Source organism: Lepus europaeus, chromosome 1 (genome assembly GCF_033115175.1).
Source record: "Lepus europaeus isolate LE1 chromosome 1, mLepTim1.pri, whole genome shotgun sequence".
NCBI classification, from domain to species: domain Eukaryota; kingdom Metazoa; phylum Chordata; class Mammalia; order Lagomorpha; family Leporidae; genus Lepus; species Lepus europaeus.
Genome location: NC_084827.1, coordinates 182,506,866 through 182,528,465, shown reverse-complemented (window position 1 = coordinate 182,528,465; position 21,600 = coordinate 182,506,866). Strand labels below are relative to the sequence as shown.

Below are 21,600 nucleotides of genomic sequence, written 5' to 3'. Positions count from 1 at the left end.
CCTCCCTGGGGCCCGCGTTCCCGCCGCGGGGCAGGGCGTGGCCCGCCGCGCGCCTGCGCACTCTCCCGGCGCCGCCCCTACACCTCCCGGCTCACGCAGCACCACGTGACCGTCTGCCAGTAGCCAAGATGGCGGCCTCGGCCAGGCCTGGCCGGCTCTCCGCCTCAGCCCGCGCCCCACCGCAACCCTACCGAGCACGAGCCGGGCGCGTGGGCAGGCGGTGCTGACCGCCGGCAGCTCTGCGGGCTGCGGAGGAGAACCGGCCGCGGCCCAGCACCCCTGTTTACAACCTCTGCCCACCCCTGCTCCCTGCGTCTTCTCCGCCAAGCGTCCAGCGGCTGGCGCCTGAAGCGTCCTTTGGCACGCCCGCCCACCTGGAATTGGCAGCTCCGGGAGCCAACGGGACCTAGCACGAGTCCGCGGAGGCGGGCGAAGGAGGGGCATTTCTGCCGCTCCCGGGTCCTCCGGCTCGGCGATTGGGCCACCGCGGGGCGAGGGGCGGGAGCACACGGGGCCGTCCGCAGGCTCCCGCAGGCCAATGGAAGGCCGGCCGGGCGCCCGGGGCGGGCGGGCGGGGGCGGGGCCGAGCCGTAATTGACGAGCTCTTCATTAGAAACCAGGCGGGGGGGCGGGGCCCGGGAGGGGAGGTGACGCACAGCGTCCGCGGCCAATGGCTAGCGAGCCGCCGGCCGGGGAGGCGGGGCCGTGGCGGCAGACGGGCGTCGCGAGCAGCCTATCATCGTCCGGCTTGGCGCTGGAGGGGGGAGAAGCATCATGGTTCAACGTGGGTCAATTTTTTGTGAATGAGGAGGGGAGGTTGTGGGGCCGCCGCCGCGGAGCACCGTCCCCGCCGCCGCCCGAGCCCGAGCCCGCGCGCCCGCCCGCGCCGCCGCCGCCGCCGCCGCCGCCGCCCGAGCCGCCTCCCCGCTGGGCCCCCGCGGCGCCGCGGCCGCTCGCGCCGTCGCCGCCCGAGCCCGAGCCCGCCCGCCGGCGGGTGGCGGCGCAGGCTGAGGAGATGCGGCTCGGGGCGCCCGAGCAGGGCTGAGCGCGGCCCGCCGCCGCCGCCGCCGCCGCCGCGGTAAGCGCTCCCGGCCCGGCCGCCGCGCCATTGTCCGCCGCCCCGCCGCCCCCGCCCCTCGGCCCGCCCAGGCCGCGGCCCGGCAGGTGGACGCCGCGCGGTCCCCGCCCGCCGGCCCGCGCCGCGGACGGCCCCACGCCTTCTGGACGCTTCCAGCGCGCGGGGGGCCGCCTGGGCCGGCGCCCGCGGCCCCGACAGGTGGGCGCGGGCGCCCGGGCGGGGCCGTTTATGTAACTTTGTCCGAGGCTGGGAGTTTGCGGAGCCGCGGGCCCCCCGCCGCGGCCCCCGGGGCGCCCGCAGGCCGAGCTGGGCCCGCGGCTGCCCGGCCGCGCGTCCCGGCCTCGCGGAAACGCGGCCGGGGGCCCTGGCGGATCATCTGGTGTTTGCCGTGAGCCGTGAATCGTGTGACAGGGTTGCGGCGGGAGCCCGCGCGTCTGGGTCGGCGAGGCCGGGGGTGGAACCCCGCGTCGTCGTTTAATGCAAGTCGAGGATTTGTGATAACTCGCAGCGGCCGATCGAGTGCTTCTTCATTGCCTGTTGTAAATTGACCTGCTGTGACACAGTTTTCAAATACAGCGTTGCAGAAATTAAACTTCAGTTATTTTAAAACTAATGACTTTCGTAACTAAATCCTAATTGCATGGCTGCAGAGACCCAGCTAATTGCTTGCGGAGAGCAGCTTGCTGCTCGCGCGAGGGAAGGGCCTGGGTCGTCACGTTGCCTCCCCGCGTCTCGCTGCTCTGTGCCCACAGACCAGCTGAGCCTTCTAGGCTTTCGCGGGGAGCCGCGAGGGGCCGGCTGCGGGCCTGGGGCCGCCGGTGGGCCTGGGGGTACCTGCAGGCTGGTAGTGTGACCTGGCTTCACTTTTTCTTTTGTAATTAATAGGATCGCGGTGGGCTGGAGTCTTGATTGCTTCTGATAATACCGTGCCTTATTTTAGGGACTGTCCAATCCGCGCTGGTGTGTGTGTGTGTGTGTGTTGGGGGGGCTCAGAGTGCAGCCTGGGAAGGTGGTGGGTGGAGGTTAGGGAGAGGGGAGGAGGGGGAGGGAGGTTGAATTAGGAAAACTCAGGGGCTCGTACACAAATATACGCTACAGCAGTTAGAAAGCAACAAAAGTTATTGCAGGATTTCACAGTCACTATGGCAACACAATTACTCTTATAATTGGAAATGCAGAATGCCACCCAGTTAGAAGTTTCATCAGATGGGAAATCAAAAGATAGGGGAGATTTAATGTTTGTTTGTTTGTTTTTCAGGTAGCTCCTGGGAGTGCTAAATTCTTTAAGACGGATGCCACCTTCCCAGGTTCCCTATTCCCCGGGATCTGGGGCGTCTTTTCCCCAGAAGTCTCGTTTGTGTGGGAGAGAAGCATTTTCATGCCTTAGGAACACACCTCCCAACACACTGGGACTTCTGTAGTGTTCTGTGTTCTGGGCTTTTCTTGAAAGATCAGATCCAGTCGGCAGAGCAGCAGGCTCTGCTCAGAGGGCAGATCCACTGCCTCTCCTGCCAGGGGCGCTGGCCGCAGGGGCAGCGGCCGGGGGCAGCCAGAGGAAAGGTGACTGTGGACGGCCCCGGGGCCGAGGACAGAGATGTGACCCCCGCAGCCCCCAGCCCCGGCCCCGCGAGTGTCCTGTGGGCGGCAGCTTCACAGACACACACCTTCTCTGCGGCCTGAGGCCGCGGGCGCCCCGGCCAGGTGCGGCTCCGGGGCCCATCTCGACTGCCAGGACGCACCTCGATGTTTACCAGGAGCACTGGAGTGCTGGAAGTTTCCACGTCCTGGGGTGGCTGCAGTTTAATTTCGTTATAACTCTTTCCTTTTAACTGCTGCATATTTATGCCCAGTAATCGACTTGCATTTTCCAGCTCCATTGTGAGGTTTCAATGCAGCGTGAATGGCTTTGAATTCTCATCCTTTGATGTTGGGGGTGGCAGCAGAGGAGAGGCGACTTTGTGCCGTCCTAATTGCCGGAGCAGAGGCAGCATTTCATCACTCCGGTTGAGAACGGCTGGGCCCTCATGGCTGGGCCCTCGCGGCTCCCGGCTGCCTGGAGTCATTTTCAGTACCTGGTGCGAGGGAGACACAACTGCTCCTGCTGTGGCCCGGCTCTGGGGTTGCCGCCAGAACCCCTAGCCTGCTCCCGGCCTGAGGCTGGGGCCCAGCCCTGCTGCCGGCCAGGCCCTGCCCCATCTGTCAGGGTGGGGAGGTGGGGCTCGGAAAGATGGGTGTTTGGAGGAGGGTTTTTTTGTTTTGATCTCTGGCGGTTGGGATTTGCTGTTCTATGCAGGAGGCTCTGTGTGCTTGCCCTTGACCTTAAGAGAAGGAAGGTGCAGGGCTGAGTTGTCCAGGGCAGTGTGGCGTTGGATGGTGCTGGGAGAAGGGCGTGGGCTCCCGTGCCTGAGGAGGGCGGGCCCTGTTGGGGGAGGTGGGTAGTGGGCGGTGGCACCTGCAGCCACTCACAGCCTCGATGTCCCCTCCCTGCCCCACCTACTGATTCCTGGCATGATCGCCCTTGCTGGGACCCCCGTGTATGTCGGGACGGGTTCGCAGCCCTCTGTGAGCCCATGTGGAAGTCAGGCTGGCTTTCTGGGAGCCAGAGATCCTACCAAGCTTGTCACATAGCCAGGGACCGACACCTCGTGAGCACACTTCCGGGCCTCAGGCTGTGTGCCTCCAGCGCTGGTTCGTGGGGTGCTGTTCTAGCACTTGTGGCGGGGGATGCTGGTGCTCTTCGCGTACGACGTCCCCCTTCGTGGTCCTGGGCCAGCGAAGGGTTTGAGCTTGAAGCTCGTGGAGCGGTTGAGGACAGCACAGCCTCTCTAGGAACGTGAGGCTTACACTGCCTTCAGTACAGTGTAAGGCTGTGCACACCGCGTCATGTGGACTGTCCCTGGGCTGTCAGCCGGCCCTGTCCTGGGGTTGGCCCAGGGTTGTGTGGACTGTCCCTGGGCTGTCACAGCCGGCCCTGTCCTGGGGTTGGCCCAGGGTTGTGTGGACTGTCCCTGGGCTGTCACAGCCGGCCCTGTCCTGGGGTTGGCCCAGGGTTGTGTGGACTGTCCCTGGGCTGTCACAGCCGGCCCTGTCCTGCGGTTGGCCCAGGGTTGTGTGGACTGTCCCTGGGCTGTCAGCCGGCCCTGTCCTGGGGTTGGCCCAGGGTTGTGTGGACTGTCCCTGTGATGTCACAGCCGGCCCTGTCCTGGTGTTGGCCCAGGGTTGTGTGGACTGTCCCTGGGGCTGTCAGCCGGCCCTGTCCTGGGGTTGCCCAGGGTTGTGTGGACTGTCCCTGTGATGTCACAGCCGGCCCTGTCCTGGGGTTGCCCAGGGTTGTGTAGACTGTCCCTGGGCTGTCAGCCGGCCCTGTCCTGGTGTTGGCCCAGTGTTGTGTGGACTGTCCCTGTGCAGTCACAGCCAGCCTTGATCTGGTGTTGGCCCAGGGTTGTGTGGATTGTCCCTGGGCTGTCACAGCCAGCCCTGTCCTGGGGGTTGGCCCAGGGTTGTGTGGACTGTCCCTGGGCTGTCAGCCGGCCCTGTCCTGGGGTTGGCCCAGGGTTGTGTGGACTGTCCCTGTGCAGTCACAGCTGGCCCTGTCCTGGTGTTGGCCCAGGGTTGTGTGGACTGTCCCTGGGGCTGTCACAGCCGGCCCTGTCCTGGTGTTGGCCCAGGGTTGTGTGGACTGTCCCTGGGCTGTCAGCCGGCCCTGTCCTGGGGTTGGCCCAGGGTTGTGTGGACTGTCCCTGTGCAGTCACAGCTGGCCCTGTCCTGGTGTTGGCCCAGGGTTGTGTGGACTGTCCCTGGGGCTGTCAGCCGGCCCTGTCCTGGGGTTGCCCAGGGTTGTGTGTCCCTGGGGCTGTCACAGCCGGCCCTGTCCTGGGGTTGGTCCAGGGTTGTGTGGACTGTCCCTGTGATGTCACAGCCGGCCCTGTTGTCATTTGGTCTTGGGAGCGTTTCTGGCTCTCATGCCCCACGTGTGGCGCTGTAGAACCGGAAGACGTTCACAGTCATGGTGGCTGGTGGTGGCCGTGGCCAGTTCCACGCTGGGATCTCCGGTGAGGCCCCCAGGCGACAGGAGCAGGTGGGAGATGGAAGGCAGCTGGTGCTCCCCGTCCGTGTCGGGAGATCAGCTGGCGTCTGCTGTGCAGTCTGTTGCTTACCTGGGCAGATTTTACTGGGAAGAGAAGGTGTTCGAGGACAGGAAACTGACAGACGGCGGAGTTAGTCTGTTCTTATTCTGACCAGGCTAGAAACCTTCTGCACAAACAGTGACAGCTCTCACATGTAAGAGTGAAAACTGGCAAGAGCGCTGTGTCAGCTGGGTAGGAGAAGGCGAGGGAAGATGACGGAGACAGGAGCCCGAGAGTCGTCGCGCCAGGCGCCTTTAGAACCAGTCAGGAGCACGTGCGTGTGTCGCGTCACGTGCAGCGCGTGAGCGTAGCGAGGCGCCGTGCCTGACGGCCGGTGACGTAGTTTTGCCGTTAGTCCGTGTCCATCACAGGAGCAGGGCTAGTGGTGACGGTTCCCACTTCACAGGGTTTGGCGACGTTTATTAATGGGTAGACTTGCTTAGACTCAGGGCCACCAACAGCACCTGTGATACTGGCGTCGGCTGGTACCACCACCTCTGTCCTCTGGGAAGACGAGTGTCTGCTCCCACGCGGCGTGAGCACCTCTTCCTGTGCCCCACAGCTGCTTTCCAGAAAGTCTGACGTATCGTTGAGAGAGGTCTTCCATCTGGGGTTCACTCCCCAAATGACCGCAATGGCCAGGCTGGGCCAGGTGGAAGCCAGCAGCCAGGAGCTGCCTCCGGGTCTCCCACGTGGGTGCGGACGTCCAAGCACTTGGGCCATCACTGCTGCTTTCCCAGATGCATTAGCAGGGAGCTGGCTCGGGAGTGGAGCAGCCGGGACTTGAACTGGTGCCGTGGGGGGATGTCTTAGTGGTCATTCCCCATTGTCCCAGCTGTCCTGCATTTTGCAATTTCTCCTCCTCCTCCTTCTCCCCTCTTCTTTTTCCTCCTCCTTTTTCTTCTTTTAAAGATTTGTTTTGAAGGCAGAAAGAGAGATCTTCCACGTGCTGGGTCACTCCCCAAATGACTGCAGCAACCAGGGCTGGGCCAGGTGGAAGCCGGGAGCCAGGAGCTCCGCCTGGGCGACAGGGACTCGGGACTGGAGCCGTCATCTGCTTCCCAGGCACATCGGCAGAGAGCTGGATTGGAAGCGCAGCAGCCGGGACTCAAACTGGCACTCTGCCGTGGGATGTGGGTGTCCCGTGTGGTGGCTTCACCCACCGTGTCACAGCGCCTGTCCCTTGCAGCTTCTCAGGAAAGAGCGGACTGGGTGCAGAGACAGCCCGATATGTACAGGATGCTGTGGCTCCATTTTTTGTGAAAGTGGTAGTTAGGAGATATCTGTGTTTTCCTGTCCTTGGAGCGGTCCCCACCAGAGAGGCGGACGTGTTCAGTGAGAAAAGTGGGGCAGGGCCGGCACTGGCGCTGTGGTGTAGCAGGTAATGCCGCTGCCCGCAGTGCCAGCATCCCATATGGGCGCTGGTTCATGTCCCGGCTGCTCCACTTCCGATCCAGCTCTCTGCTGTGGCCTGGGAAAGCAGTGGAAGATGGCCCAAGTGCTTGGGGCCCTGCACCCATGTGGGAGACCTGGATGAAGCTCCTGGTTCCTGGCTTTAGCCTGGCCCAGCTCCGGCCATTGCAGCCATCTGGGGAGTGAACCAGCAGATGGAAGACCTCTCTCTCTCTCTCTCCCCCTCTCTGCCTCTCCTTCTCTCTCTGTGTAACTCTGACTTTCAAGTAAAAAAATAAATCTTTAAAAAAAAAAAACAAAAAGAAAAGAAAAGTGGGACACGGAGCAGCCCACTGGCTCTGCCCTGCTTTGAGGCCCACAGGTCTGGAGCGTGATGACCAGACCGTGGCCATCAGGGGTGGCAGGGAGCAATTGTGAGGGACTTTCTGTGTCTCCTACATGTCGATACTGTGCATGTTTTTGCGGTAAGCATGTATTACTTTTTTAATAGTAAGAATTAGAAAATGGATATTTCCACTGGAAAAAATTACTCTTCAACCCCGTTGTTTGCTCAAGTGAGAAACCAAGCCCCCGGGGGTGACAGAGACGCTCAGGCTCAGCCCTAGGAGGGTGTGAGGTGCGCGTTTGCTGGCTCACGTGGGAGCCCTGGGGGCGGGCACTGGCCCCAGAGTCTGCATGGCTCTGCTGTGGCCCGGGCCCCCGGCTGCTCCCCGAGTTGTCTCCACCACCAGAGTCTGCATGGCTCTGTGGTGGCCCAGGCCCCCGGCTGCTCCCCGAGTTGTCTCCACCACCAGAGTCTGCATGGCTCTGCTGTGGCCCGGGCCCCCGGCTGCTCCCCGAGTTGTCTCCACCACCAGAGTCTGCATGGCTCTGCTGTGGCCCGGGCCCCCGGCTGCTCCCCGAGTTGTCTCCACCACCAGAGTCTGCATGGCTCTGCTGTGGCCCGGGCCCCCGGCTGCTCCCCGAGTTGTCTCCACCACCAGAGTCTGCATGGCTCTGCTGTGGCCCGGGCCCCCGGCTGCTCCCCGAGTTGTCTCCACCACCAGAGTCTGCATGGCTCTGCTGTGGCCCGGGTCCCCGGCTGCTCCCCGAGTCGTCTCCACCACCAGAGTCTGCATGGCTCTGCTGTGGCCCGGGCCCCCGGCTGCTCCCCGAGTCGTCTCCACCACCAGAGTCTGCATGGCTCTGCTGTGGCCCGGGCCCCCGGCTGCTCCCCGAGTTGTCTCCACCACCAGCCATCACGCTTGTCCTTGTCCTTGTTCTAAGGGCTCTCGGGTCTCGGGCCTGGCCCCTGCCTCCCTGGCCTCAGCTCTTGGCGCTCCCGCCTTGCTTTGCTCCCTGCCTTCGTCCAGGGCCTTTGCACACACCGCTCCCTGGTTGGGCTCAGCCCCGCGTCTGTGTCACTCCGTTCTAGCAGGGTCCAGGTGTGCCGAGCCTCCAGCTCACTGTGTGTTCACTATTTGGTGTCAGTTCCCTGGCAGCGAGGGGCACGAGCCCCTGCGCCGGGCCCAGCACCTGGCAGGAGGGGAGAGTGCGTGAGTGGCCGGTGGAGAGGCGGCAGTGGAGCTGGGGGTGACGCGTCCTGGGGCGTCTGCCCCGCTGCGCCCGCCACGTGAGCGGTGAGGTGGGTTCTGTGGGGCAGCGGGGCTCCCCCACAGCTGTCGAGGGACAAGTGGGGCCGGGGCGGGCGCGTGGCTCGTCCTCCGGCCACGCTGGCCTGGCTCGTGTCTGAGGTGGTGCCGTTAGTCATTTGACATGGACGTGTGTAGGGACGCTGAGGAGGCCGCTCTGGGTGGACGCGGAGCTGTCGGGCAGCGCTGGGCCTGCGCGAGTCACGTGCTGTTCTTGGGGGGAGTCGAACCTGAGACTGACGAGCTGGAGGGACCTGAGAGCCGGGACCCGCGTTCCGGTGGGCGTCATTCCGGCCGGGCGGGCCTGTGATGTCCCTTGGGGACGGCGGCCATCTGGGCCCAGTGTTGCTGGGCGCTGGAGCTGCTGTTTTTTTAGGCCGACAGAGTGAAGTTTTTGTGCGCTCCAACCCCACCCTCTCTTTGGTTGAGGTGGGGTGTGTCTCGAGGGATGAGGGGGGCCCTTGGGGGCCTGGCTTCCTAAATGCTTTGGGTGCATCCGTTGTTCTGCAGCCGAGCCCGGGTTCTGAGAGTCCTGGGTGCTGGGACTCGGTTGAGCCCCGGCTCGTGTCCCATGGGCTCTGTGAACACGTGCTCTGTGTCCCAGACTGGGCTTGGTCAGGACGACCGGGCTGTGCCTCTCTGAGACTTCGCTGTTGGCAGAGGCAGAGCAGGGGGGCCGCAGGTGCCTTAGAACCCGGGCCCTGGGAGGTGGGGGGGGCCTGGGCGGGGCAGTGGCTGTGGTTGCCAAGTTCAGGCCAGGGAAAGCAAGAGGGCGGGCGGGGAAGGCTGGGGTCATGGCTGGGGGTGGGGAGGCCCTTGTGCTGCTGGTAGCCCAGCCCTGAGGGCTCCAAGGCCAGAGGCAGGCTGGCTGGGCGCCCGTCCCCTGTGTGCAGTCACAGAGGGCTTGGGCTTGTCCTTTCTGTTTCCTGTGTGGGTGCCATCTGCCTGCACGAGGGGTGGGGTCTCTGTGCTTGACCCCGTGCAGGCAGCACCGTTCGGGTGCACCCAGAGCCCCCGTCGTGACCTGTGGTGTGGCCAGGCCCTCCCCAGAGTGTGTGCGGGGACCCTGGCGCTGTGGCCGAGTGTTCAGTGTGAAGGCCAGGGCAGCTCCCTAGGGCCGAGGGCGGGGCCGGAGCCACATGCCGAGGCCCCTTGGTTCATTGCCTTGTTCCTTCGGCCAGCGCCGGAGAGCATGTCCTTTGCATCTGGGTCTGCAACTCCTGAGGGGCGTCCACATAGGAGACATCTTGGAAGACCCTAGCTGGCCTCTCCCTCATGGGCTGATGTAGTAGTTAGGGCCACCGTGGGCTGGCAGTGCCCATGCGTGGCCGGAGCAGGACTGCGTTGATGGGCAAGCGCTGCTCATCTCCCCAGTCCCTGCGGGAGCCAGGCACCAGCTCGGGGGCTCTGGGCCACGTGATGGGCTGTGTTCGTCGGTCGTGAGTGTACAGTGGGACCAGCCCGTGGTGGGGAATGATGGGAGGTGCCCGTGGGCCTGTGCCCTGTGAGGCGGGAGGAGGCCCAGCCCCCCGTTCTCCGGCATGGGGCTCTGTTGTGTGCCCCACACCGGGGGTCACGCCACCTGGGTGTCGTGCCCAGTCTGACCTGCGTTCCCACTGAGCCTTGAGGCAGCGTGGCCAGCCCCTCCTGCCCCTGAGTGTCTGTAGTGGGATGAGCCTCAGGCAGTGTTGTTGCCTGGTGGAGGAGCGGTGGACAGCCCTGAGGGAGTGGTTCCGAGGCAGCGTGCGTTCCCAGGGCCCGGGGGGTTGGGTGACAGGTGGCTCTCTCACTGTCCTGCGGGAGTGGGGGCCCAGCGTGGTACAGATTGGCCCGTGGTGGGCAAGAGTGGTTCTGTTGGCGTGGGCTCTGGGGGAGTGGGGACGGACGTGATGGTGGAGGACACAGGCTGAAATGGCAGCTCCACCGTCATGCCCTGTTGCCTGGGTGGCGTCACCTGGCCCCTGTCTGCAGGGAGAAGGCAGAGGGGAGGGGAGGCCCAGAGGCGGCTCCGGGCCCTGCGCGTTCTCTTCCTCTTGCCTGCTTGCTGCCCGCCCCGTCCTGGCTACGGATCAGGTAGGAGTGAATCACATGTGTCGTGTCACGTGCAGGGGCTGTCGAGCCCAGCCATTGCACCTGCAGGACTTCCTGGGCCCTGAGCCAGCTCCGGACTCTGCCCCTGATGGAGTCAGGGTGGGCGACTGGCTCCCTGAGGGAGCAGGTTCTTGTCCTCGCGTGCAGGGCTGCGGGATTGCCAGAGAAGCGTGCGGCCTGCCTCACCCCAGCACCGTCCCCGCCGGTCGTGCTGTGCACATCAGCGTCCTCAGGGCCACCCCGACGGTGGCTGCACTGCCAGCCTGTGTCCAGGTGTTACTTTGGCTGTAGCCTGATCCCTGCTGAGGCTGGTGGTGCTGGGGTCCCCTGCCCCAGGTGACCGGTGGCATGGGCTGCCAGGCGGTTCCTGCTGGGTCTGCGCCATCCGTGAGGCTCACCGACGTCCTGGAAGAGGAGCTGTCTGGGTGGCTGTGCCTGGGCTGCCCGGTTCCCCTCCTCTGGCTTGCCCCGTCCTCTGCACTGTTCCTGCTGGAAGGACACTGTGCACCTTACCTGCCCCGCCTTTGAGGGGGCTGCGTGGCCTGGAGCCTGCAGGAGTGGAGCTGGAGGCTCCCTGAGGCCTGGAGGGCAGGGAGGGCCTGGGAGGGGGCTGCAGCCGCAGGGGGCCTGTGGCAGGCGTGCAGGACCAGGTGGGCTCTGGCGCATAGAGCCCTGGAGGCAAGCGAGCAGGTGCCATCTCTCCTAGGGCCACGGGAAAGACGTGTTAGGGCACGGGGTGCAGGTGGCTGTCAGCATTGAGCCAGGAGTCAGCTCTGTTGGTGCTGTATCAGACAGCCCAGTGCCCCATGGGGAATTGGCTCTTTCCTGCAGTGTGAGTGAGGGCGGGTTCAGGCAGGGCTTGACCCAGCGCCCGTCAGGGTCAGCTGCTTCCTTCTGTGCCTGTCTTGGGAAGAGTGTCTTTGTCGCCGTGGTCTCAACTGGTGGTTCTATGTGAACTGTTCCCTGCTCTGAACCGGTTGTGGTAGCCGGAGAAATGCACTGTGTGGCTTGGTCCCGGTGCTGGGCTCATCTGTTCTGGAAGCTTCTCTGGTGTGGAGGGACAGAGCAAGGGAGCGGAGCTTGGCAGGGCAGCCAGCGCTGTTAGGGTTCCCTGTGTGTGCTGCCATTGCCACAGCTCAGCCCCTGGAGGACAGGGCAGGGGCTCAGGGAGGCCCTGGACCAGCCTTCCCTGGGGAGGCTGGGCACCCTGGCCTCAGCCCCTGGAGGACAGGGCAGGGGGCTCAGGGAAGCCCTGGACCAGCCTTCCCTGGGGAGGCTGTGGCACCCTGGCCTCCTGACTCCTCTGCCTCTTCCTGGACAACCCCAGCCCCTGGAAGCCGGGGGCACACGTGGCTGAAGTGGCCAGCTGGGAGGGTGGACAGAGGCAGCGGGGGCTCATGAGGGCGATCCCTGGGCCCTCTCCCTCCGCTGGCTGGCTGGACACAGATGACCACAAGGAGCCTTGACCCCTTCGTGTGGCGCTGGTGGGATGGGAGGAGCCTGTGGCACGGGGTCACTGGGGTGCTATGGTTTTGACCAGGTAGGATGGGATGGAGAGGGAGCAGAGCCGCGTGGCTCGGGGGGCTCAGTGGGTGGTGCCAGTGCACCCAGGAGGCAGGGCAGCGTCAGTCAGCAGGGTACCCTGGACAGGCTGAATGCCCGTGGGCTCTGCTGCGTGGGCTGTGTCCTGAGGGCGAGTGTGGACGTGGCCCTGTCTTTGGGATGTTCTAGAGGCCCCTGGGATCCCAGATGGGACGGGCGTGGCAGTGGTCAGCTGTCCAGTCTCCCTTGCCTCGGTGTTAGTGGAGAGGATGTGAGGACCTCTCTCTTAGTGGGTGTTTGTCAGGATCGTGCAAAACAGGAGGCGATGGCCACACCCTGCTGTGGAGCATGCCTGTGAGGTGGGGTCCCTGCCCCCTGCACCCTGCACCCTGCACCCTGCGTGTTCCCCTGGTGGGCGCTGGCTTTGGCCAGGCCCGGTGGTGACTTCCCAGTCTGTCTGCCCGCGCCTGCACTGGGCGTGCTCGCTCCCAGCTGCCTGCCTAGGAAGCGTGAGTCCCTCGGGGGTGGGGGTCCTGGGTGGGAGTCGGCAGTCTCCTTCCTTAGCCCAGGGAGAACGTTCTGCCCAGGTGGGAAGGGCAGAGTCCACCTGGGGGTGCAGGTCGAGCCTGGACCTTCAGCTGTGGACCCGGTGTTTGCCTCTGCAGCGTCCCTGCCGGGGCCGAGCTTTGTGAGCTGCCTTGGCCCTGACAGCCAGGTGTGTGCCCCAGAGAGGCAGCAGGCGATCCGTTTGTCACTAGGTGTGGGGGGCAGAGACCATTCCTCCCTGGGGAGCGGGACCTTGTGCTCTCGGCCCCGTGGTCCTCGCTGGGCACAGCAGTCGTACAGTGGGAGGACCTAGCATCCTGCGTGGCAGCGCTGAGGCTGGAGGTGGCCCTGCGGCCTGGGCGGAGCACAGCGGAGGTGTTCTGGCCCCGCGCCGTCTCTGGTGCTTGTGGGTGCCGCAGTCGTGTCCGGGTGGCCTCATTGGGCCGTGTTATAGTCCCCGCGCCCAGGCGAGTGCCCCACCCTCCACACACACTCGTGCACACGCAGCGCTTAGGCGCTTGTGTGCGGCCTGCAGAGCGCGTGTGCAGCGTGGAGCTCTGACTCCTGCGCGTGGCCAGTGGCTGCTCCCCTCGGGCTCCGTGGCGGCCCATCTGAGGGCGGTTACAGGAAGTCCTTCCTGCAGGTCCGGAGCCAGGGGGCTCAGGATGGCCCCTTGCCCGGGGGAGGCGCTGCATGGGGTTTGCTCAGGAGGCTGGGGCCTTCCTTGGTGTAGGCCCTGGGGTTGGTTGCTCGCCGTCCTGGGTGTGACCACTTTTCTTAGGAAACAGGCCGTCACTCCCACGGCTGCCGCGCAGGGGGTCCCGTGGGTGTTCACGATCTCAGCTTCCAGGATGGTGCGGTAGGGTCTGGACACTGACGTGGTGGCCCGTCTGGAATCACCGGGCAGCCTGCAGCCTGTCTGTCAGACACCGCGCGGAGCCTTCCAGACCCTGCTGCTTCGTGTCCCCCCTGGTCTTCCCCAGAGTGCTCGCAGGGTGCTCCCTTGGCTGATCCGAAGCCAGGAGCTTCTTCCTGGTCTCTTATGAGGGTGCGGGGGCCCAAGCACTCGGGCCGTCTCCTGCTGCTTTCCCAGGCCACAGCAGGGAGCTGGATCCATAGTGCAGCAGCCGGGACTGGAACCAGCACCGCGTGGGATGCCGGCATCACAGGGGCAGCTGTACCCATTGTGCCACAGCGCTGGCCCCTCTTGGTTCTTTAGTGACGGAAAGTGTAACCACCACCCTCGGGTTCCTTGGCACCGACCGGGTGGCATTTCTCCCTTTGCTCTGCCCTCCATGCGCATTGTAGCGAGTGGTGGGGAGGCCACCGTCTGGCTCTGTGCCCCACTGTGAAGCGCCCAGGGCTGGGATCCATAGAGGCAGGGCAGGTCGCCCTGTTTCCAGCACAGTGCTGCGCTGAGCTTGGGTGGCTGGCGGGCGTGAGGTTGAGATTCCGGAGGGCCCAGGAGGGCTCTGCGTCCCTGGATCCGTGCCTTCCAGGTCAACTCTCTCAGGGGGAGCTGGGTTAGGGCAGAGCGTCCCCCCACGGAGCCACGAGTCCCACAGCCCTGGGGAGTGGCTGGGTGTGGCCCAGAGCACCCGGCCGTGCCTGGCCAGTGCTTCCTGCTGCTTCGAGTGCCCGCCACGCTGCCTGCCCCAGGCCCCAGCGTCTCAGTCAGCGAAAGGGCTGTGTCGTGAACAAGGTTTGGGACACACACCTGGGAAGCTGAGGGCAACGGATTTTGAGTTACTGGGGCGGGGTCTGCCCCCAGGGCAGCTGGGAGTCCTGTGGGGGACAGGCAGCCGGGCTGGGGCTCCCTCGGGCAGCCCTGGTGCTGGCCCAGTGGCCCCGTGCAGCAGTGTCTGGGCCTGGGGGACGGAGCAGAGCCGGCAGCTGCTCAGGGCCCCTCTGTGTCCCTGGCTCCTGGGCCTCTGTGTTCAGAGTTCTGGTGAGGCTGTAGTGCTGTGAGAGTGCTGTCTCCCCAGGCACTGTAATACAGATTGGTCAGAGAGGGCGAGCAGTGGCCGGCGCTGGAGCCGTCATCCGCGGAGACGCCCCAGGCTGGTCTTATGGCCTGGGGCCCTTCTGTGGACACAGAGCAGTCGTCTTGGTTGCGAAATGCCCCCACCCCCGCCCTGAGAGGGGCTCAGATGCCATTTTGGACACGCTCTGAGGAGCTTGGATCTGTGTGCCAGACAAATGCCTGGTGCAGAGGAAGCAGAAGCCAGCGCTGAGTGCGTGGGCTCACGGCGTTTGTGCCTGTGCGTGTCGGGGGTGTGAGGGTGCCTGTGTCTGTGTACCCCATGACGCCCTGCTAGAGGTGGGGGTGACCTGCCCCTCTTACTCCTGAGGGCCCGGTGGCTGTCTGCAGAGCCCGGGGCCTCTGCTGGGCTGACAGTGGCCCGAGCTTGCTTCTCTCCCCCTGCCCAGGCCTCTGTCCAGGCCACTGCCCACTGCTGCATCTCGCTGGATGCAGGAGTGTGGACTCCTTCGCGCTGGCTGTGTTCTCACCTCTGCGTCAGGCCCAGGTCTGTGGTTGCTCCAGTGCCTGGCATCGGGGGCTGGCACTAAGCTGGCTCAGGGCGTGGGGCCGTGTGCTGGCGTTCGAGCCACCACGTTGGTGTCTTGTGGGGCTCACTCTTACTAGAATGGGGAGGGACATCTGACATTGATGGGCAGTCATCAGCTTATCAATTTGGAAAAACTACTTCATTGTGTCACTTCACCGGGCCCCGGGCACCTGCCCTGTGCTCAGAGGGCAGATGGCAGGCGCCTGTTCTGGCTAAGCAGCGAAGAAACGGCCCCTGCCCACCGCAGCTCCATCCAACCTGTTCTCCAAGCCTCACACGGGCTCCCCACAGGCAGCATCAAGTTCCCAGGCCTGGCGCGGGCCCCCCATAGGTGGCATTTTTGACCTCCCTGTGGGGTCCTGACTCACATCCAGGTTTACTCACGAATTATCCAAGTTTCAAGTTGAAGGCTGTGATGAGTGACAAGGGTCTGCTCGGTGCCTGCACCCTGTTGGGGAAGGCTGGGGCTCGCAGCCGTGCCAGGCGTCCCTGCAGGCCAGGACAGTGCTGGCCTGCGGTGAGGGTGGACACCACTGCCCCTGGGCTGGGCAGAGCTGGTGTGGGAATGGCCACAGGTGTGCGTGTGCCTTCGTGGGTGTTGGGGCTGTAGCGTCACAGAAAGCCATGGATGTTGAACCTGTGGCGTGGATGAGAGGTTTCATCAGGTGCCGTAGATACAGCGTGAGCTGTGAGAGACAACTCCTACCCGGCATGGGCTGGCTTCCCTTGGCCACTTCTCCCTGTCCTGGGGGCTCTGGGGAGGAGTCAGGAAGACCCACGCAGAGGGGAATCTGCTGTGGCTCCAGGGTTCAGCCAGTCCTGCGGCACGGCCGGTCACAGTTACCTGATCAGAACGTGTGTGATGGAAATTAGGTCTCTTGTGTTGCCGGAGCGTGTTTTTTATTAAAGCATTTCCAGTATCATTAATATTAAGGGAACTAAATTAGGAGAGCAGAGCAGCAATACAAACAAGTGGTTGCTGTAATTGGGAGAATTGCTGATGGTTTCCTGTGCACACGGCGGAAGCGTTGCTGCTGGCTGCGTGGCAGTGAACGGCAGGCTGAGGCTCAGACTGCAGGCGACGGGGATCTGGCAGCTCGTCGGCTCGTTTTTACTGACCGGTGTTCCGGGCTTTCACAGTGCCAGCTTAACAAATAGGGTGCCGAGTCTGACGCCGTGCCATGGCTGCACAGCCTGCCTCGCTCGGCGGCCAGCTGCTGTGGTGGGATTCTGGGAGAGCTGATGGCCGGCAGGCACGCGGGGGCCAGGCGCCCTGGTGCAGCCGCAGCCTGTCGCCCCATAGGGCTGTTGTGTGATTTGTATCTCTGATGGCTGGGGCCTGGGCGACCGGGGAGCTGCGTGTTACGTTAGCTGGTGGAGTGTGTGCGTGTGTGTCGCCTGGAGTTGGGGATGGGGGCTTCCGTCACACAGGCTTGAGTCTCTTTGCTGGGGAGGGGGTGTGTTGGGTGATTGGCCTCCTCCTCCCCCAGGGGACATGTGGTGTGTGTGTAGAGATGGGTTTGGCTGTCACAGTCCAGGGCATGGTGCTGGTGTCATGGGTGGGGGCCAGAGTTGCTGCTGGGTGATGTCTCAGGGTGTCGGCAGTGCCGAGGGAGAGGCGCAGGACGTTGGTGTCGCCAGTGAGCTGTGCAGTGTTTGACCAGGGTGGGTTTGTTGCACTGTGCACGCGTGGAACTTACACCGCAGTTGGGGGACGAGCTGGGGGCAAGTTGTGGGTCTCATTTACCAGTGTGGAGCTGAGAAGGTGGAGGCGGCGCTTGGGTATGTTTTCCTGCCTTTTCCCTCTCCTCTCTCTGTCTCAGATTTGAAAACTGGGCTTCGATTCCCCAGAACTCGGGTTTTCTTGGCTCGAGCGTGTTTTGCGTGCAGGTATCTGACGTGTTTGTGCTGTAGGCTGCATGAGAGGCAGGGCAGGTGTTCTGGGCTGTCTGAGGGGAAGAGCTGTCTGCCCTGGGTGACAGGAAAGGCAGCCAGGCCTGGCTCTCCGCTCAGACCGCGTGGCTTCCGGGCGACCGCAGCGTGTGCCACGTGTGCCGTGATGCTCTGCGCGTGTGTGTTGTGTGTGGGACTCTGCCGCTTAGTCGGGACATGCACGTGGCCTTGCTCCTTTGAATCTCGGAGGCGCCGCTGCCCGCGGCCTTGGAGTACGGCGGCCACGGCGGTGCTGGGCTGGGACGTCTGATCAGCGCGTTTCCTTGTTCCTGGCGGGATTTGAAGGCTCAGTGGGGAATGACAACACAGCACGCCTCTGCGAAGCTGGGGACGGAGGGAAACAATCCGTGTAACCAAGCAATTTGGGCAGTTTATTAGATTGTGTGTGTAGCTTCTGAAGGTTTTTCAGAAATTGGATTGTGGCTGGAGACACAGAACATCAAACGCATCGTCACCGCCATTTCTCGCGTGTAGTCTGTGCTCACGCGGCTGTGCACCTGTCTCCCGTCCTGCGCCATGGGCACCGTTCTCCCCGGAAGCAGCTGCTGCCCTGGGCTGTGGAGGAGGCAGCCCTCCCAGAGCATGGCGCTGCTGTCGGCCCCAGTGCCTGCAGGGAACCTCAGGGAGAGGCCCACGTGTGGAGTGCGGTGACGGTACATGTGCCTGTGTGTTCCCGCGGATCTCCGTGTTAGCGTGTGCATGCAAGATATATATCTATCTGTATATACCGTGTGGCAAATGGCTACTGACAAGTGTTTGTGTAAGTGACTTCTAGCAGAGGTAGATTTATCATAGGACCATGCAGTGAATAATTTGATCTCTACTGTTCAACAGGGAGTGATCTGTCCCAGAGCGGGTCCTGTGCGACGTCTGTCCACCTGCCCACACACGGCCCGCAGAGGTCTCTGCAGAGCCCGTGCGTCCTGTCGCCTGTCGTGTGACTCCTACTCTCGTGGTCCAGATCCCAATCCCCAGGATACTCTTTGCTTTTCCAGAAGAGGCAAGCCCAGCTGTGGTCAGGATTCGGCCCCTCAGCCCTGCGGCACTCTTGTCGGGTGGCGGCCGGTGACCACCCACCGCTCGCCGAACTGGAGCCTGTAGTCTGTACCCGCTTCTGCCACGTGGTTCCCCGCAGCCACCTCTTGCTCCCAGCCCATGGTCGGTGCCACGAACGTGGCCTTTGTCGTTGGGCAGCAGGGGCAGGCCTTGGAGGAGGGGGGGCTGGTGCTGAGCTTTGGAACCGGGGCGGGGGGCGCCTAGCAGGTGGTGTCTGACTAGGCAGGTGGGGGAAAGGGGCGGGGGGCTGGCCCGGGCCGGAGTGCTTGAGGGCTCCTTGTCTGTCTCAAATGCTGCCGCACCCTCTTCCTTCCCAGCACGCGGCCTGGTCTTGTCTCCCGGCGTGGCGCGTGCAGCAGACGGCCCTTTTCTGGGCCGGCTCAAGTGCCTCGCAGGCAGCTTCCTGCCTGTGACTGGGGCCCAGCCTGCTCCCTCCAGGACACCAGCTCTGGCTGTCTCCCTCTGTCCCCGGAGACGTGTGTGTCCCCACGCCCTTCCCCACCGCTGCCTTCCTGGGGGTTCTGTCACTTCCAAATTGCCTGCCCCCTGGCCCTGTCCTGGGCTGGTGTGGCTTCCCCACCGCCGCCCTGCGCAGGCCCTCCCTCCGCGGCTTGGGCACCACGCACCCTTGGACGTCTCCAGCGAGCTGCCTGCTGCTTGTCTGGGAAGCTCCACGTGAGATAAAGTGTCTCAGGAGAGTGAGCCCCTGCGGGGAGTGTCCCTCACCGGGGCCCTGTGCAGCCAGGGCGGCCAGGGGCCCCGCGGATGGCAGCGGGGAGGGGAGGACGGCGCCCCCTGGCTCAGGCCCTCGTCGGTAGGTGGCCGGTGGCTGCCGTGTGCAGACCGGCACGTGAACGGTGCCCTGGGCTCCTCACTCCCTCGCCGTCCAGGCCGTTGCTCCCTCAGACCCCTGGCCCTCTGTCCCTCTGCTGGGGCCTCCTCCCTGCCTTCCCTGCCCTGGGCAGTGCCTGTCCGCCTGCTGGCCTCCTTCCAGAAGCGTGGGCCCCGGGGCCTCCTGCATGACATACGGCTGCTTTTCCATAGACCCGGGCAGTAGCCGGGCAGATCTGTGCGCAGGGCGCGTCCTGGTCTAGGGGAGCAGGGGCCCTTGTCGATGTTGCCCAGGTCCACGTGCACAGGGCCTGTGCCCCACGGGACGGGGCCCTGCTCTGGGATGTGTCCTGCCAGAGCCACCACTGCTGTCCCTCACTTGGCCCCCTCCCCAGTGTTTGAAAGACAACTTTAAACACCAGGCCCTCTGATTTCCAGAGAACTATTGGTTCTAGCGAGAACGAGGTGTTAGTGAGTGCTGGGAGCTGGCCCCGGCCAGCAGTTTGCCTGGACGAGCAGTTGAGAGGCCCACGTCCGTGGAGCTGGTGGCCTCGTGTCCAGCTGCCACCTGGCCGTGCTCGTGGCACGTTTGTGATGCCCACCCGGGCTGCGGTGGCCTTCTGAGTGGCAGGTGGGCCTTCGCCCCGTGGACTTTGCGCAGTGGTCTGCCCCAGCTGGAACTGCTGCCAGCTTTGCCCCTTGAGACGCCGGTGAGAACGGGAGGCCCAGGGCCCCGTCTGCCCCTCGGCGCTGCTTTGGGGCTGTCCCTGCAGGCAGGACACACACTTGGGGTCTCTGCGGGGCCTGGGCAGCAGCCCTGAGTCGTGCCCCCTCCTCTGTTGTGATGTGCTGAGGGGGACACGCTGCAGGGGGCGGAGCCTTCACAACACCTGTTGACACGGGAGCGTGTGGGCCGGGAGCAGGCGGTGGGAGGACGGTGTTGTACGTGGGGCCCGCTGCTCCTCGAACCCACAGCACGTGTACCCCTGAAACCCCTGGCCATTGCTGTCTGCGCGTTGTGGCACCGCCTTGCCACGGTGCTGGAGCCTGGGTGGCAGTGTTCTCCTGGCTCGTGCGGTCGATGCCGAGGGCAGCTGCTCGTATGTGGAGAAGAGACCGACAGCAGCGGGGACTGCGTTGTGCCAGCTGTAATGAGGACGCCGTCCGGGTGCCGAGGGCAGGGCTCGCACGCCGGGGCGGTATCCTGGCGTGTGCCCGTGGCCTGTGTGGCCGCAGAGAGGGCAGGGCTGGGCCCGGAGGAATGGCTGTGCAGGGACTTCCGTCCCGCGACAGACCTGTGCTGAGAAGCCAGCTCTCGCCGCGGCCCCGGCCGCGTCTCCCGCTTTGTCTCGTGCCTGGGCAGCGGACACAGTTTGTGTTGTGCTCGTTCGTGGACTGGGCCGCGGTGCTGTGCGCCGCTGAGCAGGCACAGTCCCGGGGGCACGTGCTGAGCTGAGCTGTGTTGGGGGACGTGGCATTGTGGTGGCCGGTGGCCGTGTCCCGGTGGTGGTGTGCATTGCCGTGCAGGACGGGGGCCACGTGACTGACAGTCTGGACTCCCTCCTGTGATGGTGTGGTGGTGACAGGTCTAGAGCGTTCTGGGGCGGGGCAGGGAGGTGGGATCCCGTGGCTCAGAGACCTTCACAGGACACAGCGGAGCTGTGGGCAGGTGACGCCACGGGTGGGAGGCCGGACTGTACGACTCCTCCTTGAGGCGGGGTTAGGCTTGGGCTGGATACCTTTGCTTGGAGCCCAGACGTCCTGGGAAGCACGCGTCCGCAGTGCCAGGTGGCTGCTTGGGGGCCTTGTGTGTGACCGCGATGGGGGAAGTGTGTTTGGAGGCGTAGCAAGGCTGGGTGCCCTGCAGCGCTGCTGTGGGCTGTGCATTTGCCGTGAAGTGCGTGCGCTGTTTGTAGCGTGTAGGAGGCATGGGCTGGGCCCCTCATGGGGGCCAGTGTGGCCGCGTGTCGGCTCTCAGCCAGGCCCTGTCCCTGCAGCCCTGTGCGGGAGTGTCAGGACTGGCCCTGTGAGGATGAATGAGTGGGTCAGCCCTTGCATGGTGCCAGCCCGGGCAGGGGTCTTCGGGTGGTCTTAGGGTGCTGGTCTAGCTCACGTGTCTCCAGGCTAGGTGTGAGTGTGGTCTAGCTCACGTGTCTCCATGCTAGGCGTGTGTGAGTGTGGTCTGGCTCACGTGTTTCCAGGCTAGGGGTGTGTGAGTGTGGTCTGGCTCACGTGTCTCCATGCTAGGGGTGTGTGAGTGTGGTCTAGCTCTCATGTTTCCAGGCTAGGGGTGTGTGAGTGTGGTCTAGCTCACGTGTCTCCATGCTAGGGGTGTGTGAGTGTGGTCTAGCTCACGTGTCTCCATAATAGGGGTGTGAGTGTGGTCTGGCTCACGTGTCTCCATGGTAGGGGTGTGAGTGTGATCTGGCTCATGTGTCTCCATGCTAGGTGTGTGTGAGTGTGGTCTAGCTCACGTGTCTCCAGGCTAGTTGTGAGTGTGGTCTGGCTCACGTGTCTCCATGCTAGGGGTGTGTGAGTGTGGTCTAGCTCTCATGTTTCAAGGCTAGGTGTGTGTGAGTGTGGTCTAGCTCACGTGTCTCCATGCTAGGGGTGTGTGAGTGTGGTCTAGCTCACGTGTCTCCATGCTAGGGGTGTGTGAGTGTGGTCTAGCTCATGTGTCTCCATAATAGGGGTGTGAGTGTGGTCTGGCTCACGTGTCTCCATGGTAGGGGTGTGAGTGTGGTCTGGCTCACGTGTCTCCA

The 21,600-nt window shown here is 64.1% G+C and overlaps 1 protein-coding gene across 1 annotated transcript in view; it reads left to right on the top strand.

Moving 5' to 3' along the window:
• Positions 1–767: 767 nt before the first annotated feature.
• The window catches only part of HDAC4 (histone deacetylase 4), a 326,302-nt gene continuing 305,469 nt past the window's right edge, over positions 768–21,600 (top strand). The window contains exon 1 of the mRNA XM_062193964.1: positions 768–784. The gene's annotated coding sequence lies outside the window, so the exon portion shown is untranslated. The remainder of the gene's footprint in view (positions 785–21,600) is intronic.